We start from the raw sequence: 14,885 nt of genomic DNA, 5'->3' as shown, positions 1-14,885 counted from the left end.
GTTTATACAGATGGCGGTGTAGATCATTCCATGTTTATACAGATAACTTTGTAAGTATTTCAATGTTTATACAGATGGCGGTGTAGATATTTCAATGTTTATGGAGATAGCAGTGGAGATATTTCCATGTTTATACAAATAGTGGTGTAGTTATTTTCTTGTTTATATAGATAGCGGTGTAGATATTTCCATGTATATACACATGGCTGTGTAGATATTTCCATGTTTATACAGATGGCATGTAGATATTTCCATGTTTATACTGATCACGGTGTAGATATTTCCATGTTTATACAGATCGCGGTGTACATAATTCCATGCTTACACAGATCATGGTGTAGATATTTCCATGTTTATACAGATCGCGGTGTAGATATTACCATGTTTATAGGGATAGCGGTGCAAATATTTCCACATTTATACAGATAGCGGTGTAGTTATTAGCATGTTTATACAGATAGCGTTGTAGATATTTCCATGTATAAACAAATGACTGTGTATATATTTCCATGTTTAAACACATGGCGGTGTAGATATTTCCAAGTATATACAGATGGCTGTGTAGATATTTCCATGTTTATACAGATGGCTGTGTAGATATTTCCATGTTTATACAGATGGCGGTGTAGGTATTTCCATGTTTATAGAGATAGCTGTGTAGATATTTCCATGTTTATACAGATAGCGGTGTAGATATTTCCATGTTTATACAGACAGCAGTGGAGATATTTCCATGTTTATACACATAGCGGTGTACATATTTCCATGTTTATAGAGACAGCGGTGTAGGTATTTCCATGTTTATACAGATAGCGGTGCAGATATTTCCATGTTTATAGAGATGCCTATGCAGATTTTTCCATATTTATACAGTGGGCTCTGTAGATATTTCCATGTTTATACAGATGGCAGTGTAGATATTTCCATGTTCCTACACATGACTGTGTAGGTATTTCCATGTTTATACAGATGGCTTTGTAGATATTTCCATGTTTATAGAGATAGCGGTGCAGATATTTCCGTGTTTATACACATAGTGGTGTAAATATTTCCATGTTTATACAGATCGTGGTGTAGATATTTCCATGTTTATACAGATACCGGAGTAGATATTTCCATGTTTATACAGACCGCAGTGTAGATATTAAAATGTTTATAGAGATAGCGGTGTAGTTATTTCCATGTTTGTACAGATGGCGGTGTTGATATTTCCATCTATACACAGATTGCCGTGTAGGTATTTTGATGTGTATACAGATGGCATTGTAGATATTTCCATGTTTATACAGATGGTTGTGTAGATATTTCCATGTTTATACAGATGACTGTATAGGTATTTCCATGTTTTTACAGATGGCATTGTAGATATTTCCATGTTTATAGAGATAGCAGTGTAGATATTTCCATGTTTATACAGATGGCGGTGTAAATATTTCCATGTTTATAGAGATAGCGGTGTAGATATTTCCATATTTATACAGATAACGGTGTAGATATTTCCATGTTTATACAGATAGCGGTGTAAATATTTCCATGTTTATACAGATCACGGTGTAGTTATTTCCATGTTTATACTGATAGCGGTGCAGATATTTCCATGTTTATACAGATGGCGGTGCAGATATTTCCATGTTTGTACAGATGGCGGTGTTGATATTTCCATCTATACCCAGATGACCGTGTAGATATTTCCATGTTTATACAGATGGCGGCGCAGATATTTCCATGGATATGTAGAAGGCCGTGTAGATAATTCCATGTTTATACAGATAGCGGTGTAGTTATTTCCATGTTTATGTAGATAGCGGTGTAGATATTTCCATCTATATGCACATGGCTGTGTAGATATTTCCATGTTTATACAGATGGCGGTGTAGATATTTAGATGTTTATAGAGATAGCAGTGGAGATATTTCCATGTTTATAGAGATAGTGGTGTGGATATTTCCATGTTTATACAGATAGGGGTGTAGATATTTCCATGTTTATAGAGATGGCGGTGTAGATATTTCCTTCTTTATACAAATAGCAGTGTAGATATTTCCATGTTTATACAGATCACGGTGTAGATATTTCCGTGTTTATACAGATAGCGGTGTAGATATTTCCATGTTTATACAGATGTCTTTGCCGATATTTCCATGTTTATACAGAGTTCTCTGTAGAAATTTCCATGTTTTTACAGATGACAGTGTAGATATTTCCAGGTTTATACAGATGACTGTGTAGATATTTCCATGTTAATACAGATGGCAGTGCAGATATTTCCATGTTTTTACAGATGACAGTGTAGATATTTCCAGGTTTATACAGATGACTGTGTAGATATTTCCATGTTAATACAGATGGCGGTGTAGATATTTCCATGTTTATAGAGATAGCGGTGTAGATATTTCCATGTTTATTGAGATAGCGGTGTAAATATTTCCATATTTATACAGATAGTGGTATAGATTTTTTCGTGTTTTTACAGATAGCGGTGTAGACATTTCCATCTTTATTCAGAGAGTGCTGTACATATTTCTATGTTTATACAGATCACTGTGTAGATATTTCAATGTTTTTAGAGATAACGTAGATATTTCCATCTTTATACAAACGGTGGTGTAGATATTTCCATGTTCCTACACATGACTGTGTAGTTACTTCCATGTTGATACAGATGGCGGTGTAGATATTTCCATATTTATAGAGATAGCAGTGTAGATATTTCCAGGTTTATACAGATAGCGGTGTAAATATTTCCATGTTTATACAGATCGTGGTGTAGCTATTTCCATGTTTATACAGATACCGGTGTAGATATTTCCATGTTTATACAGACTGCAGTGTAGGTATTTCTATGTTTATACAGATAGCGGTGTAGATATTTCCATGTTTGTACAGATGGCGGTGTTGATATTTCCATCTGTACACAGATTGCCGTGTAGATATTTCCATGTTTATACTGATCACGGTGTAGATATTTCCATGTTTATACAGATGGCGGTGTAGATATTTCGATGTTTATAGAGATAGCAGTGGAGATATTTCGATGTTTATAGAGATAGCGTTGTAGATATTTCCACGTTTATACTGACCGTGCTGTAGATATTTCCATGTTTATAGAGATAGCGGTGTGGATATTTCCATGTTTATACAGATAGGGGTGTAGATATTTCCATGTTTATAGAGATGGCGGTGTAGATATTTCCATGTTTATACAGATCACGGTGTAGATATTTCCTTGTTTATACAAATAGCTGTTTAGTTATTTCCATGTTTATACAGATAGCGGTGTAGATATTTTCTTGTTTATACAAATAGCGTAGATATTTCCATGTATATACAAATCACGGTGTAGATATTTCCTTGTTTATACAAATAGCGGTGTAGTTATTTGCATGTTTATACAGATAGCGGTGTAGATATTTCCATGTATATACAGATGGCTGTGATAATATTTCCATGTTTATACAGATAACTGTGTAGATATTTCCATGTTTATTCAGATGACTTGTAGGTATTTCCATGTTTACACAGATGGCGGTGTAGATATTTCCATGTTTATAGAGATAGCTGTGTAGATATTTCCATATTTATACAGATAGCGGTGTAGATATTTCCATGTTTATACAGATCGCGGTATAGATATTTCCATGTTTATGCAGATCGCGGTGTAGGTATTTCCATGTTTATAGAGATGGCGGTGTAGATATTTCGATGTTTATATAGATGGCAATGTAGGTATTTTCTTGTTTATGTAGATGGCGTTGTAGATATCTCCATGTTTAAAGAGATGGCGGTGTATATATTTCCATGTTGGTGGAGATAGCGGTGTAGATATTTCCATATTTATACAGATAACGGTGTAGATATTTCCATGTTTATACAGATGGCGGTGTAGATATTTCCATGTTTATAGAGATAGCTGTGTAGTTATATCCATGTTTATAGAGATGGCGGTGTAGATATTTCCATATTTCTACAGATGACTGTGTAGATATTTCCATGTTTGTACAGATGGCAGTGTAGATATTTCCATGTTTGTACAGATGGCAGTGTAGATATTTCCATGTTTATAGAGATAGCGGTTTAGATATTTCCATGTTTATACAGACCGCGGTGTAAATATTTCCAAGTTTATCTAGATAGCGTTGTAGATATTTCCATGTTTGTACAGATTGCGGTGTTGATATTTCCATCTGTACACAGATGACCGTGTAGATGTTTCCATGTTTATACAGACGGCGGCGCAGATATTTCTATGGATATGTAGATGGCAGTGTAAATATTTCCATGTTTATGCAGAAAGCGGTGTAGTTATTTCCATGTTTATATAGATAGCGGTGTAGATATTTCCATGTATATACACATGGCTGTGTAGATATTTCCATGTTTATACTGATGGCGGTGTAGATATTTCCATGTTTATACAGATAACTTTGTAAGTATCTCCATGTTTATACAGAAGGCGGTGTAGATATTTCGATGTTTATAGAGATAGCAGTGGAGATATTTCCATGTTTATACAGATGGCAGCGCAGATATTTCCATGGATATGTAGATGGCCGTGTAGATATTTCCATGTATATACAGATAGCGGTGTAGTTATTTTCATGTTGATATAGATAGCGGTGTAGATATTTCCATGTATATACACATGGCTGTGTAGATGTTTCCATGTTTATACAGATGGCGGTGTAGATATTTCCAAGTTTATACAGATAACTTTGTAAGTATTTCCATGTTTATACAGATGGCGGTGAAGATATTTCGATGTTTATAGTGATAGAAGTGGAGATATTTCCATGTTTTCACAGATAGCGGTGTAGATATTTCCATGTTTATACAGAGGTCTGTGTAGATATTTCCATGTTTATGCAGATGGCGGTGTAGATATTTCCATGTTTATAGAGATGGCGGTGTAGTTATTTCTAGGTTTATAGAGATTGCGGTGTAAATATCTCCATGTTTATAGAGATGGTGGTGTAAGTATTTTCATGTTTATAGAGATAGCGCTGTAGATATTTCCATGTTTATACAGATAACGGTGTTGCTATTTCCATGTTTATACTGATAGCGGTGTAGATATTTCCATGTTTATACAGCTCGCGGTGCAGTTATTTCAATCTTTATACAGATTGCGGTGTAGATATTTCCGTCTTTATACAGATGGCTGTGTAGATATTTCCATGTTTATACAGATGGCATTGAGGATATTTCCATGTTTATACAGATAGCGGTGCAGATATTTCCATGTTTATACAGATAGCGGTGTAGATACATCCATGTTTCTGAAGATGGCGGTGTAGTTATTTTCATGTTTATAGAGATGGAGGTGAAGATATTTCCATGTATATAGAGATAGCAGTGTAGATATTTTCATGTTTACAGAGAAAGCGGTGTAGGTATTTCCATGTTTATAGAGATAGCGGTGTAGTTATTTCCATTTATATACAGATAGCGGTGTAGGTATTTCCATGTTTATACAGATTGCGGTGTAGATATTTCCATGTTTCTACAGATTGCGGTGTAGATATTTCCATGTTTACAGAGATAGCCATGTAGATATTTCCATCTTTGCACAGATTGCCGTGCAGATATTTCCATGTTTATGCAGATAGCTGTGTAGATATTTCCAAGTTTACACAGATAGCTGTGTAGATATTTCCATGTTTACACACATTGCGTGGTAGATATTTCCATGTTTATACAGATTGTGGTGTAGATATGTCCATGAGTATACAGATAGCGGTGTAGATATTTTCATGTTTATACAGATAGCGGTGTAGATATTTCCATGTTTACAGAGATAGCGGTGTAGATATTTCCATCTTTGCACAGATTGCTGTGTAGATATTTCCATTTTTACACAGATATCTGGGTAGATATTTCCAAGTTTACACAGGCAGCTGTGTAGATATTTCCATGTTTACACAGATAGCATTGTATATATTTCCATGTTTATACAGATAGCGGTGTAGATATTTCCATGTTTATAGAGACAGCGGTGTAGGTATTTCCATGTTTATACAGATAGCGGTGCAGATATTTCCATGTTTATACAGATGCCTATGCAGATATTTCCATATTTATACAGAGGGCTGTGTAGATATTTCTAGGATTATACAGATTGCAGTGTAGATATTTCCATGTTCCTACACATGACTGTGTAGGCATTTCCATGTTTATACAGATGGCTTTGTAGTTATTTCCATGTTTATAGTGATAGCAGTGCAGATATTTCCATGTTTATACAGAAAGGGGTATATATATTTCCATGTTTATACAGATCATGGTGTAGATATTTGCATGTTTATACAGATACCGGTGTAGTTATTTCCATGTTTATACAGACCGTAGTGTAGATATTTCCATGTTTATAGAGATAGCAGTGTAGATATTTCCATGTTTGTACAGATGGTGGTGTCGATATTTCCATGTTTACACAGATGACATTATAGGTATTTCCATGTTTATACAGATGGCGGTGTAGATATTTCCATGTTTATAGAGATAGTGGTGTAGATATTTCCATATTTATACAGATAACGGTGTAGAAATTTCCATGTTTATACAGATATAGGTGTAAATATTTAAATGTTTATACAGATCACGGTGTAGATATTTAAATGTTTATAGAGATAGCGGTGTATCTATTTCCATGTTTATACAGATAGCAGTGAAGTTATTTCCATGTTTATATAGACCGCGGTGTAGATATTTCCATGTTTATACAGATAGCGGTGCAGATATTTTCATGTTTGTACAGATGGCGGTGTTGATAGTTCCATCTATACACAGATGAGCGTGTAGATATTTCCATGTTTATACAGATGGCAGCTGAGATATTTCCATGGATATGTAGATGGCGGTGTAGACATTTCCATGTATATATAGATAGCGATGTTGTTATTTCCATGTTTATATAGAGAGCGGTGTAGTTATTTCCATGTATGTACACATGGGTGTGTAGATATTTCCATGTTTATACAGATGGCGGTGTAGATCATTCCATGTTTATACAGATAACTTTGTAAGTATTTCAATGTTTATACAGATGGCGGTGTAGATATTTCAATGTTTATGGAGATAGCAGTGGAGATATTTCCATGTTTATACAAATAGTGGTGTAGTTATTTTCTTGTTTATATAGATAGCGGTGTAGATATTTCCATGTATATACACATGGCTGTGTAGATATTTCCATGTTTATACAGATGGCATGTAGATATTTCCATGTTTATACAGATGGTTGTGTAGATATTTCCATGTTTATACAGATGACTGTATAGGTATTTCCATGTTTTTACAGATGGCATTGTAGATATTTCCATGTTTATAGAGATAGCAGTGTAGATATTTCCATGTTTATACAGATGGCGGTGTAAATATTTCCATGTTTATAGAGATAGCGGTGTAGATATTTCCATATTTATACAGATAACGGTGTAGATATTTCCATGTTTATACAGATAGCGGTGTAAATATTTCCATGTTTATACAGATCACGGTGTAGTTATTTCCATGTTTATACTGATAGCGGTGCAGATATTTCCATGTTTATACAGATGGCGGTGCAGATATTTCCATGTTTGTACAGATGGCGGTGTTGATATTTCCATCTATACCCAGATGACCGTGTAGATATTTCCATGTTTATACAGATGGCGGCGCAGATATTTCCATGGATATGTAGAAGGCCGTGTAGATAATTCCATGTTTATACAGATAGCGGTGTAGTTATTTCCATGTTTATGTAGATAGCGGTGTAGATATTTCCATCTATATGCACATGGCTGTGTAGATATTTCCATGTTTATACAGATGGCGGTGTAGATATTTAGATGTTTATAGAGATAGCAGTGGAGATATTTCCATGTTTATAGAGATAGTGGTGTGGATATTTCCATGTTTATACAGATAGGGGTGTAGATATTTCCATGTTTATAGAGATGGCGGTGTAGATATTTCCTTCTTTATACAAATAGCAGTGTAGATATTTCCATGTTTATACAGATCACGGTGTAGATATTTCCGTGTTTATACAGATAGCGGTGTAGATATTTCCATGTTTATACAGATGTCTTTGCCGATATTTCCATGTTTATACAGAGTTCTCTGTAGAAATTTCCATGTTTTTACAGATGACAGTGTAGATATTTCCAGGTTTATACAGATGACTGTGTAGATATTTCCATGTTAATACAGATGGCAGTGCAGATATTTCCATGTTTTTACAGATGACAGTGTAGATATTTCCAGGTTTATACAGATGACTGTGTAGATATTTCCATGTTAATACAGATGGCGGTGTAGATATTTCCATGTTTATAGAGATAGCGGTGTAGATATTTCCATGTTTATTGAGATAGCGGTGTAAATATTTCCATATTTATACAGATAGTGGTATAGATTTTTTCGTGTTTTTACAGATAGCGGTGTAGACATTTCCATCTTTATTCAGAGAGTGCTGTACATATTTCTATGTTTATACAGATCACTGTGTAGATATTTCAATGTTTTTAGAGATAACGTAGATATTTCCATCTTTATACAAACGGTGGTGTAGATATTTCCATGTTCCTACACATGACTGTGTAGTTACTTCCATGTTGATACAGATGGCGGTGTAGATATTTCCATATTTATAGAGATAGCAGTGTAGATATTTCCAGGTTTATACAGATAGCGGTGTAAATATTTCCATGTTTATACAGATCGTGGTGTAGCTATTTCCATGTTTATACAGATACCGGTGTAGATATTTCCATGTTTATACAGACTGCAGTGTAGGTATTTCTATGTTTATACAGATAGCGGTGTAGATATTTCCATGTTTGTACAGATGGCGGTGTTGATATTTCCATCTGTACACAGATTGCCGTGTAGATATTTCCATGTTTATACTGATCACGGTGTAGATATTTCCATGTTTATACAGATGGCGGTGTAGATATTTCGATGTTTATAGAGATAGCAGTGGAGATATTTCGATGTTTATAGAGATAGCGTTGTAGATATTTCCACGTTTATACTGACCGTGCTGTAGATATTTCCATGTTTATAGAGATAGCGGTGTGGATATTTCCATGTTTATACAGATAGGGGTGTAGATATTTCCATGTTTATAGAGATGGCGGTGTAGATATTTCCATGTTTATACAGATCACGGTGTAGATATTTCCTTGTTTATACAAATAGCTGTTTAGTTATTTCCATGTTTATACAGATAGCGGTGTAGATATTTTCTTGTTTATACAAATAGCGTAGATATTTCCATGTATATACAAATCACGGTGTAGATATTTCCTTGTTTATACAAATAGCGGTGTAGTTATTTGCATGTTTATACAGATAGCGGTGTAGATATTTCCATGTATATACAGATGGCTGTGATAATATTTCCATGTTTATACAGATAACTGTGTAGATATTTCCATGTTTATTCAGATGACTTGTAGGTATTTCCATGTTTACACAGATGGCGGTGTAGATATTTCCATGTTTATAGAGATAGCTGTGTAGATATTTCCATATTTATACAGATAGCGGTGTAGATATTTCCATGTTTATACAGATCGCGGTATAGATATTTCCATGTTTATGCAGATCGCGGTGTAGGTATTTCCATGTTTATAGAGATGGCGGTGTAGATATTTCGATGTTTATATAGATGGCAATGTAGGTATTTTCTTGTTTATGTAGATGGCGTTGTAGATATCTCCATGTTTAAAGAGATGGCGGTGTATATATTTCCATGTTGGTGGAGATAGCGGTGTAGATATTTCCATATTTATACAGATAACGGTGTAGATATTTCCATGTTTATACAGATGGCGGTGTAGATATTTCCATGTTTATAGAGATAGCTGTGTAGTTATATCCATGTTTATAGAGATGGCGGTGTAGATATTTCCATATTTCTACAGATGACTGTGTAGATATTTCCATGTTTGTACAGATGGCAGTGTAGATATTTCCATGTTTGTACAGATGGCAGTGTAGATATTTCCATGTTTATAGAGATAGCGGTTTAGATATTTCCATGTTTATACAGACCGCGGTGTAAATATTTCCAAGTTTATCTAGATAGCGTTGTAGATATTTCCATGTTTGTACAGATTGCGGTGTTGATATTTCCATCTGTACACAGATGACCGTGTAGATGTTTCCATGTTTATACAGACGGCGGCGCAGATATTTCTATGGATATGTAGATGGCAGTGTAAATATTTCCATGTTTATGCAGAAAGCGGTGTAGTTATTTCCATGTTTATATAGATAGCGGTGTAGATATTTCCATGTATATACACATGGCTGTGTAGATATTTCCATGTTTATACTGATGGCGGTGTAGATATTTCCATGTTTATACAGATAACTTTGTAAGTATCTCCATGTTTATACAGAAGGCGGTGTAGATATTTCGATGTTTATAGAGATAGCAGTGGAGATATTTCCATGTTTATACAGATGGCAGCGCAGATATTTCCATGGATATGTAGATGGCCGTGTAGATATTTCCATGTATATACAGATAGCGGTGTAGTTATTTTCATGTTGATATAGATAGCGGTGTAGATATTTCCATGTATATACACATGGCTGTGTAGATGTTTCCATGTTTATACAGATGGCGGTGTAGATATTTCCAAGTTTATACAGATAACTTTGTAAGTATTTCCATGTTTATACAGATGGCGGTGAAGATATTTCGATGTTTATAGTGATAGAAGTGGAGATATTTCCATGTTTTCACAGATAGCGGTGTAGATATTTCCATGTTTATACAGAGGTCTGTGTAGATATTTCCATGTTTATGCAGATGGCGGTGTAGATATTTCCATGTTTATAGAGATGGCGGTGTAGTTATTTCTAGGTTTATAGAGATTGCGGTGTAAATATCTCCATGTTTATAGAGATGGTGGTGTAAGTATTTTCATGTTTATAGAGATAGCGCTGTAGATATTTCCATGTTTATACAGATAACGGTGTTGCTATTTCCATGTTTATACTGATAGCGGTGTAGATATTTCCATGTTTATACAGCTCGCGGTGCAGTTATTTCAATCTTTATACAGATTGCGGTGTAGATATTTCCGTCTTTATACAGATGGCTGTGTAGATATTTCCATGTTTATACAGATGGCATTGAGGATATTTCCATGTTTATACAGATAGCGGTGCAGATATTTCCATGTTTATACAGATAGCGGTGTAGATACATCCATGTTTCTGAAGATGGCGGTGTAGTTATTTTCATGTTTATAGAGATGGAGGTGAAGATATTTCCATGTATATAGAGATAGCAGTGTAGATATTTTCATGTTTACAGAGAAAGCGGTGTAGGTATTTCCATGTTTATAGAGATAGCGGTGTAGTTATTTCCATTTATATACAGATAGCGGTGTAGGTATTTCCATGTTTATACAGATTGCGGTGTAGATATTTCCATGTTTCTACAGATTGCGGTGTAGATATTTCCATGTTTACAGAGATAGCCATGTAGATATTTCCATCTTTGCACAGATTGCCGTGCAGATATTTCCATGTTTATGCAGATAGCTGTGTAGATATTTCCAAGTTTACACAGATAGCTGTGTAGATATTTCCATGTTTACACACATTGCGTGGTAGATATTTCCATGTTTATACAGATTGTGGTGTAGATATGTCCATGAGTATACAGATAGCGGTGTAGATATTTTCATGTTTATACAGATAGCGGTGTAGATATTTCCATGTTTACAGAGATAGCGGTGTAGATATTTCCATCTTTGCACAGATTGCTGTGTAGATATTTCCATTTTTACACAGATATCTGGGTAGATATTTCCAAGTTTACACAGGCAGCTGTGTAGATATTTCCATGTTTACACAGATAGCATTGTATATATTTCCATGTTTATACAGATAGCGGTGTAGATATTTCCATGTTTATAGAGACAGCGGTGTAGGTATTTCCATGTTTATACAGATAGCGGTGCAGATATTTCCATGTTTATACAGATGCCTATGCAGATATTTCCATATTTATACAGAGGGCTGTGTAGATATTTCTAGGATTATACAGATTGCAGTGTAGATATTTCCATGTTCCTACACATGACTGTGTAGGCATTTCCATGTTTATACAGATGGCTTTGTAGTTATTTCCATGTTTATAGTGATAGCAGTGCAGATATTTCCATGTTTATACAGAAAGGGGTATATATATTTCCATGTTTATACAGATCATGGTGTAGATATTTGCATGTTTATACAGATACCGGTGTAGTTATTTCCATGTTTATACAGACCGTAGTGTAGATATTTCCATGTTTATAGAGATAGCAGTGTAGATATTTCCATGTTTGTACAGATGGTGGTGTCGATATTTCCATGTTTACACAGATGACATTATAGGTATTTCCATGTTTATACAGATGGCGGTGTAGATATTTCCATGTTTATAGAGATAGTGGTGTAGATATTTCCATATTTATACAGATAACGGTGTAGAAATTTCCATGTTTATACAGATATAGGTGTAAATATTTAAATGTTTATACAGATCACGGTGTAGATATTTAAATGTTTATAGAGATAGCGGTGTATCTATTTCCATGTTTATACAGATAGCAGTGAAGTTATTTCCATGTTTATATAGACCGCGGTGTAGATATTTCCATGTTTATACAGATAGCGGTGCAGATATTTTCATGTTTGTACAGATGGCGGTGTTGATAGTTCCATCTATACACAGATGAGCGTGTAGATATTTCCATGTTTATACAGATGGCAGCTGAGATATTTCCATGGATATGTAGATGGCGGTGTAGACATTTCCATGTATATATAGATAGCGATGTTGTTATTTCCATGTTTATATAGAGAGCGGTGTAGTTATTTCCATGTATGTACACATGGGTGTGTAGATATTTCCATGTTTATACAGATGGCGGTGTAGATCATTCCATGTTTATACAGATAACTTTGTAAGTATTTCAATGTTTATACAGATGGCGGTGTAGATATTTCAATGTTTATGGAGATAGCAGTGGAGATATTTCCATGTTTATACAAATAGTGGTGTAGTTATTTTCTTGTTTATATAGATAGCGGTGTAGATATTTCCATGTATATACACATGGCTGTGTAGATATTTCCATGTTTATACAGATGGCATGTAGATATTTCCATGTTTATACTGATCACGGTGTAGATATTTCCATGTTTATACAGATCGCGGTGTACATAATTCCATGCTTACACAGATCATGGTGTAGATATTTCCATGTTTATACAGATCGCGGTGTAGATATTACCATGTTTATAGGGATAGCGGTGCAAATATTTCCACATTTATACAGATAGCGGTGTAGTTATTAGCATGTTTATACAGATAGCGTTGTAGATATTTCCATGTATAAACAAATGACTGTGTATATATTTCCATGTTTAAACACATGGCGGTGTAGATATTTCCAAGTATATACAGATGGCTGTGTAGATATTTCCATGTTTATACAGATGGCTGTGTAGATATTTCCATGTTTATACAGATGGCGGTGTAGGTATTTCCATGTTTATAGAGATAGCTGTGTAGATATTTCCATGTTTATACAGATAGCGGTGTAGATATTTCCATGTTTATACAGACAGCAGTGGAGATATTTCCATGTTTATACACATAGCGGTGTACATATTTCCATGTTTATAGAGACAGCGGTGTAGGTATTTCCATGTTTATACAGATAGCGGTGCAGATATTTCCATGTTTATAGAGATGCCTATGCAGATTTTTCCATATTTATACAGTGGGCTCTGTAGATATTTCCATGTTTATACAGATGGCAGTGTAGATATTTCCATGTTCCTACACATGACTGTGTAGGTATTTCCATGTTTATACAGATGGCTTTGTAGATATTTCCATGTTTATAGAGATAGCGGTGCAGATATTTCCGTGTTTATACACATAGTGGTGTAAATATTTCCATGTTTATACAGATCGTGGTGTAGATATTTCCATGTTTATACAGATACCGGAGTAGATATTTCCATGTTTATACAGACCGCAGTGTAGATATTAAAATGTTTATAGAGATAGCGGTGTAGTTATTTCCATGTTTGTACAGATGGCGGTGTTGATATTTCCATCTATACACAGATTGCCGTGTAGGTATTTTGATGTGTATACAGATGGCATTGTAGATATTTCCATGTTTATACAGATGGTTGTGTAGATATTTCCATGTTTATACAGATGACTGTATAGGTATTTCCATGTTTTTACAGATGGCATTGTAGATATTTCCATGTTTATAGAGATAGCAGTGTAGATATTTCCATGTTTATACAGATGGCGGTGTAAATATTTCCATGTTTATAGAGATAGCGGTGTAGATATTTCCATATTTATACAGATAACGGTGTAGATATTTCCATGTTTATACAGATAGCGGTGTAAATATTTCCATGTTTATACAGATCACGGTGTAGTTATTTCCATGTTTATACTGATAGCGGTGCAGATATTTCCATGTTTATACAGATGGCGGTGCAGATATTTCCATGTTTGTACAGATGGCGGTGTTGATATTTCCATCTATACCCAGATGACCGTGTAGATATTTCCATGTTTATACAGATGGCGGCGCAGATATTTCCATGGATATGTAGAAGGCCGTGTAGATAATTCCATGTTTATACAGATAGCGGTGTAGTTATTTCCATGTTTATGTAGATAGCGGTGTAGATATTTCCATCTATATGCACATGGCTGTGTAGATATTTCCATGTTTATACAGATGGCGGTGTAGATATTTAGATGTTTATAGAGATAGCAGTGGAGATATTTCCATGTTTATAGAGATAGTGGTGTGGATATTTCCATGTTTATACAGATAGGGGTGTAG

The sequence above is a fragment of the Pan paniscus genome, chromosome 5 (assembly GCF_029289425.2).
Source record: "Pan paniscus chromosome 5, NHGRI_mPanPan1-v2.0_pri, whole genome shotgun sequence".
In the NCBI taxonomy this organism is placed as follows: Eukaryota; Metazoa; Chordata; class Mammalia; order Primates; family Hominidae; genus Pan; species Pan paniscus.
Note: the sequence above shows the minus strand (reverse complement) of the source record.